Raw genomic sequence first — 12,513 nt, 5'->3', positions numbered from 1 at the left:
GAAGAATGCAGTTAGCAAATAATGTAATAATTTGTGCAATTAATTTACAAATACTGTTAGCATTTAATTTTAAGGTAGAAGCAATGAGCTCCTGGAAAAATAGAATACATCAACAATAATTAGGATATATAGAAATTTGGGAATGTGCATGGTGCATCTTCTGAGGTCTTCGCAGGAGTTGGCGCCGTCTCTTCATAGGTGTTGGTCATCTGAGGTCTTCTTAAGAGGCTGGATCCAAACTGAAGCTGATGTCCCGAGGTAAAACAAAAAAGCAAATATAGAATAATTAGCGTAGCTGCTGTTCATAACATTAAGCAAAGATGCGTGCAATTGATCTGACATGAAATGCATTATGTGAATGCTTGGCTAAAGAGATGCGTCTTTAATCTAGATTTAAACTGGGTGAGCGTGTCTGAACCCCGAACATTATCAGGAAGGATATTCCAGAGTTTAGGAGCCAAATGTGAAAACGCTCTCCCTCCTTTAGTGGACTTCGATATCTTAGGAACAACCAGAAGTCCAGAGTTTTTTGATCTTAAAGAGTGTAAAGGATTGTAGGGCGATAGAAGATCAGTTAAGTACACAGGAGCTAAACCATTTAGAGCCTTATAGGTCATTACCAATACTTTATAATTGATACAGAACTTAATGGGTAACCAGTGTAGAGATGATAAAATTGGTGTTATATGATCATATTTTCTTGACCTGGTAAGAACTCTAGCAGCTGCATTTTGTACTAATTGTAGCTTATTTATTGTAGAAGCAGGACAACCAGCTAATAATGCATTACAGTAATCTAGTCAAGACGTCATGAAGGCATGAACTAACTTTTCTGCATCGGAAACAGATAACATATTCCGTATCTTAGCAATGTTTCTGAGGTGGAAGAAGGCTGTTTTTGTAACATATGAAATATGATTTTCAATGGATAAGTTGCTGTCTAATATAACACCCAGGTCTTTAACTGTGGAGGATGGAGTACAGCACATCCTTCTAAATGCAGATTGTAGTCTGAGAGATTCTGTGTACAGGTTTTTGGCCCAATAAGTAATACTTCAGTCTTATCTGAATTTAATAGAAGAAAATTACTAGTCATCCAATGTTTTACTCCTTTAACACACTCTGTCAGATTGGATAATTTAGAGATTTCATCTGGTTGTGTTGAAATATATAACTGAGTATCATCGGCATAGCAGTGGAAACTAATTCCATGTTTTCTTATAATATTGCAGAGTGGCAGCATGTATATTGAAAATAGCAGAGGGCCTAACACAGATCCTTGCGGCACTCCATAATTTACTATCGTTATCTTAGATTTTTCCCCATTTAGATAGACAAAATTGTGTCGGTCTGATAGGTACGACCTAAACCACCGTAATACCTGTCCTTGAACACCAGTATAATTTTGTAGTCGATCTAAGAGTATTGTGTGATCTATAGTATCGAACGCAGCACTAAGATCAAGTAAAACTAGTATTGAGATACAGCCTTGGTCAGAAGCTAAAAGTAAATCATTTGTGATTTTAACGAGCGCAGTTTCAGTGCTATGATGCGGTCTGAATCCAGACTGAAACTTTTCATAGATATCATTTTGTTGCAAGAAAGAGCCCAGTTGAGCGGACACCACTTTTTCTAATATTTTAGACATAAATGGAAGATTTGAAATGGGTCTATAATTTGCTAATACATTTGGATCTAATTGTGGTTTCTTAATGAGAGACTTATGCTGGGTTAAAAACAACCCAATCTGGGTTAAATATGGACAAACCCAGCAGGTTGGGTTAAAGTGCACCTATTATGCCCTCTTTCACAAGATGTAATATAAGTCTCTGGTCTGGTCAAGTTTCAGCTTAAAATACCCCACAAATTTGCCCCTATTTGGGGGTGAGCAAAAACATGCCTTTTACTATATTATTATATTGCTGGCTAAAAAATAAATACAAAATTGGTTGAAAAAAATGGCTGGGTGAAAACAACCCAATCCCTGGCTTTGTCCATATTTAACCCAGCATTTTTTAGAGTGTAATAACTGCTAGCTTGAACGGTCGGGGGACGTGACCTAGAGATAAAGACGAGTTGATAATATTGAGAAGAGGCTCTTCTAAATAAATCTCAGCAGTCAATAAATCAGCACAAAAATATTATGGCCTGCACAAACCATTGGTGAATTCAGAACTCCATATTAGCATACTACTAAAACTATTTCTGTCATAGAAAGATATTGTAAAAGTGGCAAAAATAGTATACTACTATGTAGTTTTATATTGTAAGTCAATATTACTATAATATATATATATATATATATATATATATATATATATATATATATATATATATATATATATATATATAGTAATATTGACTTACGATATAAAAATATAGGAATTACATTTTAAAACCAAAATGTATCCATATTATTTAATTAAATAACTAATAAATGTGCTAATTATTTTTATTAAATTATGAAATTAAATGATGTATTATTAAATAAAACAAATTAATAATCAAATAATTAAAATAATTTAATTCTCAGCTGTAAATAATTCACAGCAAAATAAAACCAAAACAAAACAAACAAGAAGAACAACAAAAACGTGAAGAAAATTTGTCCGGCACATTTTTAAAAATAAGAATTTTACCATGCAGAAACAGAGAGGGTGGAAAATTGTTTGTTTTTGGTGGAATTCAGGGGGAAAGAATAAATTGCTACAGTATACAGTATGATTCCTTTAATGCACTTGCAGTTGTATTTAATGTTACAGTATGATTCCTTTAATGCACTTGCAGTTGTATTTAATGTTACAGTATGATTCCTTTAATGCACTTGCAGTTGTATTTAATGTTTGTACTGACAAATAACTCTCATTTGACCATATAATCTGGACCAGCATAAATCATATGTTTAATATTCTTCAGCTTGTTCTTTCTAACAAGAAAACGAAACATTATAATTCATGCTTGAGTTTGAGAACTCTTTATAATGATGTCAATCTGCACAGACAATGATTTTATGATTAGTTTTCCACTTAAGTGCTTCTACACTCCAGGCAAATTTAAAATGGAAGTCTTCATCTCAAAGTAATTTGCAAGTGGGTGTGCATGTAAATGTAAATGTGTATGCACTTTTCAAAATGTGATTGTGTGTTCGTATATGCAGACAAATGTATTGTTGTACAAACCCACAACCAGCAGAGAACAGGGTGTGTTTAGATCTATTTCCATGCAGCCACAGGCTGAGGCATAACAACTGTGCTCTTTCACCGGTGCACGCCTTTCCTCTCTCTTTTCATGCTTCGCTGAGCTTAATTCAACCCAAACTGCACCCAAAAGCACAGCCACATCCTTTCGAGGGTGTTCCAATGTGATGGGCAAATGATTGAAGAGCAAACCGAGTGGTGTATATACATGCATTATTTTCTGTAAACATCCCACTTCACTTCTGCAAAGGTGTGGAGGAGAGATGTTCAGCAATAGCAAAATACCAGCTCTGATTAGATCATTCTTACAATAATTCTGATGTATGTATGCATATATATACATTTATGTCAGGACCACTATTGTCAAAGATGATATATAATTACATATATGCTGATCAGGGTTTTCAGCCCTGATCCATCAAGGCATGGACTCCACTAGTCCCCTGAAGGTGTGCTGTGGTTTCTGGCACCAAGATGTTAGCAGCAGATCCTTTAAGTCCTGTAAGATGCAATGTGGGGCCTACATGGATCAGACTTGATTGTTCAGCACATCCCACAGATGCTCAATTGGATTGAGATCTGGGGAATTTAGAGGCCAAGTCAACACCTCAAACTCGTTGTTGTGCTCCTCAAATCATTCCTGAACCATTTTTTGCTTCTCGTCAGGGCGCATTATCCTACTGAACGAGGCCACAGCCACCAGGGAATACTGTTTCCATGAAAGGATGAACATGGTCTGCAACAATGCTTAGGTAGGTTGTACGTGTCAAATTAACATCCACATGGATAGCAGGACCCAAGGTTTCCCAGCAGAACATTGACCAAAGCATCACACTGCCTCCGCCGGCTTGCCTTCTTCCCATAGTGCATTCTGGTGCCATGTGTTCCCCAGGTAAGTGACGTACACGATGTGTATTATATACAATGTGTAGATTGTCAAACTCCTGGTAGAGTTTGGTTTGTTTTGTCGACAGAAGATGCTGTTTTCTATGCTGGGAAAGCAACTTTGCACGCACTTCCAAAAGAACGCTCACGTTTGAATTGATACGGTGAAATTGGCGTCATCACTGTTTGCATCACTGTGTATCAAGTGCTGAGGAAGCCTCCAGAGTTAAAATTCAGATATGGTAATGGCCATTTTGTTTCCGACATGCACTGCAAGTTGTGGACCAATCACAACAGACTAAGCCATCTTAGTTTAGAGCGAATGAATCCTTTATTGAACAGTTTCAGACACTGGAATGTCAGGCAATGTATACTGAGAAAATGAAAGTGTTTTTTGACATTGAACACATGTAAACCTATTGAAGGAGACCTTCAAAACAAATTTGAGAACCTTTAAAATAGCAAAATAGGGGCACTTTGTTATTGAAAGTCAGCTTGGTTGGAGTAAAACAATCTTTAAAAGACATGTGAAAAGCAGCAAATGATGAGTAAATGATTAAGGTATGGTAATGAGCTTCCAGTATTGCATTGTCAAATTGGGATCATGCGCACAGGAATGACCGGAGAGGAAAACAGCAGTTTCTCTCCAGCTGGCTGAATCACAGATCATTAGTTGAGGTCAGGGCCCAAATGGTTTGATCTGCAAACAGAAACATCGATTAGACAAACATCGGCAAGTCTCACTCTCATCACATCTACTGAACATGAGTAAGATGGCTAATTATACACATGTATTTGAGCACAAATTATAGGGAACACATAAACTATTAACTACGACTTTTCCCTCAATAAACTCCTAATTTACTGTTTATTAATAGTTATTAAGGTATTTAAGTTTATGGGGAAGGATTAAGAATGTAGAATAAGGTCATGCAGAATAAGGCATTAATATGTGCTTAATAATTACTAATAAATAGCCAACATTCTATTAATATGAATGCTAATAAGCAACGAGCTATGTTGAATATAAAGTGTTACCTGTTTTTTTTTTTTTTTTTTTTTTTTTTAACTACATGCACTTTTTATTAAAACAACAGGTATCCAAAAAAAATTGAATGTAAAACATTATTTTTTTTTTATTACAACATATATCACATTGTTGCAGCACCTCTTAGTTCTGGTCTCTAAGAAGCCCCTCCTTCCGAAAATCGCAATGTGCTCTGATTGGTCAACCTCTTTAAGTGTGCTTCGATAATGTCATGCCCCTTACCATAACCGTGAGATTCAGCTTCTCAGGATAGTAACTAGCAATTGTGTCATTTTTGCCTTATCAATTTCTAACCCAGAGTCAGATAATGAAAATGTAGAATTACAATCAGATCGACCAGAACCACCTTTGAACAGGATGTTTCACAGTGGTACATTTTTATTTTGTAATTCTCACATTTCAGCCTCTCTTGGACAACACACTACTAACGCAATTCAACAAGGCCTTGCCCCTTTTTCATATGCCTTGGGCGGGAATTATTTAAATTAGGAATATTGTGACGTACGTTCGAAAACAAAAAAAGAAAACCCAAGACTATAATCTATAGTAATCGAATAACTAATCTATATAGAGAATAACTCCCTTTGCAGACCTTTATCATGCTTAAACAGCAACATTACACACTAAAGAAAGTTGAACATGTAAAAAAGCAAGGCAGGTCCTCGTTAACAGTACTTTGATTGTTTACTATGAAGTCTCAGAAGACCATATTAGGAGAACTTGACAATTCTTTATTCATTTTGGGGGAGATTCATTTTATCCGTTTGTTTGAGTAAATTTAGATTATTATTGTTTACAGTGTTGTTTTTAACTCTGCTGATGAGTTCATCCAAAACAGATCATCCATATAGAACTGGAGAGTTCCATTTCCAGACTTCTAATTACAGAGCACTTCTTTCCCTGATAAATCTTGCCTATGTAGAGCTTGTGTACCATATGAATGTTGACCAGAAGATACTACATGTTTTTCTAGTTCCTGTAGTAGATCTTGTCCTTATTACTCACCATCAGGAGCACCAGCACACATCCCTGCTCGTACAGACATTGTTCAGATGTGAGTGTCTGAATGTGGCACAATAGAAGTCTATCATACTCAGTCACTGGCAGAGTAATGTGATATTAGATGGCATTTTGTCCTTGTGATTGAATGGTCTGGCTATATGCTAAAAAACCCTTGTGGCTACTAAGCCTGAGACTGTAAAACCAGCGCTGTCCTAAAAGGATGGATGGATGCCATAAGCTAAGTTTTGAAGTAATGTTTCCCAGCCATTCCTTTGTATCCGCAAGTAACCCCATCAATAATGCTCATTGCCAACCCGCAATTTTTCTCATTTTGACACATTTAGCACTATTATTAATATTATTAAAGCAGCTGTTATTACATTTAGACTAAAAAACAGTGGCTGGAAAAGTATCTCTCTCTCTCTTTAATGATACGCCTGAGTTTGTTTGTCTGTCACAAGTCTTGACAGTTCTGGGCGCAATCATAGAGAAACTTTCTCTGAGAAAGACCTAATGGTGAATATTTATAAATGAAATCCAGATGGAACTTGGGTTAATAAAAGTAAAGTCATTTTCATTCTTTGTACAGTATGGGGGAATATAAATCCCACAGAAGCTCAACAAGTATGAAACATGCAACGAGTGAATCAGTACAGATTTTAGCTTTAGGTTACAAAGATGTACAGGTTTAACTAAGCAAAAGCAAAATCTGGTCTGAAAGCAAGATGTCTAGATGTCTTGCTTTCTTAACTGGCTAATGTTAGAAAAGTTAATGTATATGACTATAAGCTACAAATAAAAGGAACTTATAAAGATTATTTATTTCATATGCAATATTTTTATTTGAAACTAAATAATCAACTTTTGTTCGATTTCTTTATTCCTCAAAGGATGCATTATTCACTTTTATGTATCTGTCCTATTGGATTCAGAAATATACAGTAGTTTCAATCTCATATCAGTTACTTTGTCATGACAGCACAGAAAAAAATATCTGCAGATTAGCTACAGTAGCTGGGTGTCTTCTTTTCATATTGTGAAAGAAATTACATGTATTTAGAGTATGAAAAAGAGATGAGAGCTTATGCGCTGTTGTGCTCAAACAATCATCATTTGTGGTGTTTTTGATGGTTTAACAACTGTCTAATAAGCCCTTATCATCGACCCAGTAAATCCAAACATGTTATTTAGCTCGTCAATTGCATCTGTTTCTACTTGCTGTTGTTTTCTGTCCTTCATTCACAATATATCATGACATCATATATCCTTTTAACCTTATTGGGTACTGATTTGTTATTATGCAGTAGAATTGGTCTTACAGATGTTTGATTTTTTCCTTTTTGTGTTGAATGAAAGCAAGACTATTCATTCTCTGAACACGTGAGGAAAATATTTGAGTCAATGCAAGTTGTTTTGAAAGGGGATAAACATGCAATTTTTTCCTGCATTTTGTATGCTGGAATTTTCATTTCCTTGCTTTTCAAGAAAACCTGTTTTGAAACTTGGCTATTGATTTGATGTTAGAAGCCAAGGAAAGTCATTTTAAAGGGTAAGGTCAAGGATATATGGCTCTTTAGGGTATAACACATTTCCACTTTTTACAGAGTAGTTATATAGTATATACAATTGAGGTACAAAAGTCTGAGACCACAAGTGCAATTACTTCTATTTTACATTATTTTATATGTATGTACTGTACACTACTTCAAGTGAAACATTTACTGTAAAAATTGGCATACTGTAATTTGAGAATGTTCCAAAGCATCACTCACATGATCAATGTCTCTAATGTGCTTGATTAGAACCTCGAAATAGTGCAGAATATATATATATATATATATATATATATATATATATATATATATATATATATATATATATATATTTTGCATTTTCTTTGCTAATTCTTATTTAATTTTACATTAATATTTTCATTCATGCTGAAAATATCATTTGTAATGATAAATACTAAATAAAGAATGCACAACAGAAGCATTTGTACTCGTAGTCTTTTGAACCTTACTGTATATAGTTTATATTTTTAACCTTTTTACATTTTTAATGTATAAAGGGGGTCAAATTGGCCTGGAATGCTGTGATTTTTATTTATTTATTTTTTATATTTTATCAATAAAAACTTTGTATTTGATATTCCATGAATTCTTTAAAAAACTTGTTTCTGACCCTAATCAACAGTCATTTTCATATTTATTGAACATACACTCTAAAAAATACTGGGTTAAAAACAACCCAAGTTGGGTTAAATATGGACAAACCCAGGGATTGGGTTGTTTTGACCCAGCAGTTGGGTTAAATGTTTGCCCAATGTGCTGGGTAGTTTTATTTAACTCAACTATTGTTTAAAAATGACTATATGGCTGGCTTAAAATGAGCACAAAATATGTTGGAAATTAAAAATCAGACACTACTTACATTACTACATAACAATAATAATCAAAAGATGAACATTTATTAATAAGCAATTTAATAAATGTTTATTATTTAATTATTATTAATTAAACATATTAATAAATGTTATTTTCCAACTGTCTGAATACACAATATTCATAAAACAGTAAGCAATAAAGTACCTGGATGACCTATACTACTTCTGCCATGATTCTGAATTTCACATCCTATGGACACTTTACTATCCATGGACCATGGGAGAGGAGAATGGCAGGGAAACGACACAACTCATTCTTATAGCTCACATGAAAATGCAAAAATGGAGTTGAATGTAGTACATTCAGATTGCATTTTATATTCATAGTACACACATTCATGCTTGATAATACTTAATATAAAGTTCTGCCATGAAACTCTAGATGGCACAGGCTGATAGGTCCTTAAAGGGTTAGTTCATCAAATAATTTATTTTCTGTCATTAATTACTCACCCTCATGTCGTGTCAAACCTGTAAGACCTTTGTTCATCCTGGGAGCACAAATTAAGATATATATAAAATCCTAGGGTTTCTGAACCACACATAAGCAGCAACATCATTGCACATTTTGAGGTCCAGTAAGGTCATAAAGAATCATTAAAATAGTGACTACAGTGGTTCAACCTTAATGTTATGACGTGACAAGAATACATTTTGCATGTAAAAAAAAACAAAAATAATGACTTTAACAATTTCTTTTCTCCCTTGTCAGTCTCCTACACAGTTGTCGTAGTGAATGCAGTTCAGTGTTTCTGTCCGAACACCGGCTCAGTATTGACAGGGGAGAGAAGAAATTGTTGAAAAAGTATTCTTGTTGCTTCATAACATTAAGGTTGAACCATGCATGGACTATTTTATCAATGTCACTCTAAAAAATGCTGGGTTAAAAAAAACAATAAAACAAATTGGGTAAAATATGGACAAACCCAGCAGGTTAGGTTAAAGGGCACCTATTATGCCCTCTTTCACAAGATGTAATATAAGTCTCTGGTCTGGTCAAGTTTCAGCTTAAAATACCCCACAAATTTGCCCCTGTTTGAGGGTGAACAAAAACATGCCTTTTACTATTAATATATTGCTGGCTAAAAAATAAATCCAAAATTGGTTGAAAAAAATGGCTGGGTGAAAACAACCCAATCCCTGGGTTTGTCCATATTTAACCCAGCATTTTTTAGAGTGTAATACCTTTCTAGACCTCAAAAGGTGCAATGACATTGCTGCCTATGTGTGGTTCAGAAACCCTTGGATTTCATCAAAAATATGTCAATTTGTGTTCCGAAGTTGAACGAAGGTCTTGCGGGTTTGGGACGACATGAATGTGAGTACCCTTTAATTCAATCTGCTTGCAATCACATCATTCTCTATAGGACACAACTGATTGGTTCCTGATGTATCAGCAGCCAATGAAATATACTTGTTCAGCATTTACTGTAGCAGTTGCAGCACACTTTCAGAAACCCTCCACCTTCCCCAGCTCCACCTGTATAGATCTGCTATGGGGAATTCATGTATGCTATTGTACAGCAGCATGTTGTGTATGTATTGGCTGTAGCAAGTCCTTTTTTTGCTCTGCAGCAGCAGCTTAGCAGATCAAGACCATTAACATTGTCATATCCATTACCATGCCAAACTCTCTGAGAGTTGTCATGACAAAAAAATCATACTATACACATACTATTTTTTAAAAGTTCTCAAATGTAGAACCTACTCGGACAGTATGCGATTTCAGATGCAGTAGATGAGTAGAGAAATGCCACATGCATTCTAGGGATAGATTTTTATAAATAAATAAAATAAACAAATAAATAAATGAAAAGGTGTTGTTTTTTTTTTCAGTTTACCACTTGCTTTTACATTTTGCTACATAACAAAAATGAGAAAAGTCAGCTTCCAAATTTGATGTGTCATAAGCGCTTGCACTAAAACATCCAAAAACAGATTGAAGCGGGTGGATGGATGAAAGGCGAGATGCAGTAGGATGGAGAGAGAGTGAGGGTGTATGAGTGCATGACACAGCCATCCTGTCTTGTCCTTTTTTCTCCCACTTTGATGTGAAGGAGGCCTTTTTTTCCTTGCTCGATTAATATTCTGGAACAAGTGCAGCTTTCTGCTGCCGATGCCCAGGAGTGCAGATACACAGGTTATATTTACAAACACACAGATTGCTCTGTGTTCGACGCTCTCTTGATCTTTCTCTGCCCCTGTTGTATCTAAACAGCAGCGTTGCACTGCCATACTATTAACGCAGCCTGGCTTTCCATCTGAGTCTTGTGAGCCAGCTGCCGTGCATAACGGTCGTTCTGCTGTTCCCTGCTGGAAGGGCGAGATCCCCGGGGCAGATGCTTAATATATTTTTAAAAGCACACAGCTTGTCTCCATCATTACACAGCGAGAGCATGCAGGATAAAGAAGCACATGCAGTGGATGTGCAGTGTGTAGTATCTCAACGGTGGGCTGACAGATGCAGAGGAAGGGCTGGAAATGGCCTGCAGGTGAGAGGAGAGCAGAAAGCAGACACTTACTGCATTCCAAATGTGGGAAGATGAGCATTAATGAGCTGTGGGAAGAGAGAGATTGATCTCTAGTATCAGAATCCCATTAGAGCTGCAAAGCCTTGAGTTCACTCTCAATTATTGGTCATTGGCTCGGTGACAGGTTTATGGCTTGATGGACTCTGCACAGATTTATGATGAGGATAAAACTTGGATTCATAGCCAGTTGTTGCTAATGAGAGCTCTGCAAAGCATCATAGTCACACTGATTATTTTGCTGCAAGTACAGTATTTATAGTTTCAGAAGCACTTTACAGAGCAGTAAAAGTTATTATTTAGAACTTAAATAGGCCTTTCTCTGCCGTCAACAACCAATTATGTTTAAATTTTGACTGATATGGGTAATCATATCTTTAGGAGGTAAAGTTTTGTGATCTGTAACAAGGTTTAAAGTTCAGAGAAGAAATAGGAGGGAACTAGTGAATGTTCAAGCACTTTAATATCAAAATAAATAAACACAAGACAAAAGTAAAGCGGCAGCCCTTCAAGGATGACTGCCACATATAAACATAATAAAAACACAACATAAATAGTCCAGGCCTGGTCCTCTCTTGTCCTTCATGACAACAGTGGCAACTCCTCCTCTTATCCTTCTGGAGGTCCTCAGTGAGTAACTTTTAAGTGTAACCCCCGGACTGCGATGGGGGTATGTGGCAAGCAGGGTGAGGCCGAGAGCTGTGGGAACAGAACGAGGCTGGTGGAGTGTTCATGTTAATCCCACGGCTAATGGCCCCGCCCTGCTTGCCACATACCCCAATCTCAGGCCGGGGGAGACCCTTGAGACTGCACTACACACCCTAAAGCTTCGTTTACACTGCACGCGTGTGCGGCACGTTACGGCTGCGACGCGGCTACCGGAGCTGATTCGCGGCCACTCTAGTCAATGCTCGTGTTTACACCAGCTGCGCCGTGGTGAGTTTGAGAAGCATCCCAGAAGCGGCTTGCCACGCCGCTTCACTAAAGATAGGCGCCTCGCCTATTTTTGACGGACGCTGCGTCCAAGACGCGCAGCTCAAATACAAAATAAAGTCAAAATAATCACCCTGAGTAAACTCCCGCTCATATTTCACATCACTAGGTGGCCAGAAACTGAAGACAAGATTCGAAGTTGAAAAACTTGAAATTTTTTTGTTTTTGTTGTCCATTACTGGAATTTTAAGTATATTAACTTCATCTGTATGGCTACAACAAAATAAAATATGGCATAGCAATAAACGCAATTAAACTGTTCTCCTAATTCCTATTCTCAATACAATTCAAAATACGTTTCAAAAATTGAATTTACCTCGGTATAGTTGAATAACAAGAGTTCAGTACATGGAAAAGACATACACTGAGTTTCAAACTCCATTGTTTCCTCCTTCTTATATAGATCTCATTTGT

Source organism: Chanodichthys erythropterus, chromosome 13 (genome assembly GCF_024489055.1).
Source record: "Chanodichthys erythropterus isolate Z2021 chromosome 13, ASM2448905v1, whole genome shotgun sequence".
Taxonomy (NCBI): domain Eukaryota; kingdom Metazoa; phylum Chordata; class Actinopteri; order Cypriniformes; family Xenocyprididae; genus Chanodichthys; species Chanodichthys erythropterus.
Note: the sequence above shows the minus strand (reverse complement) of the source record.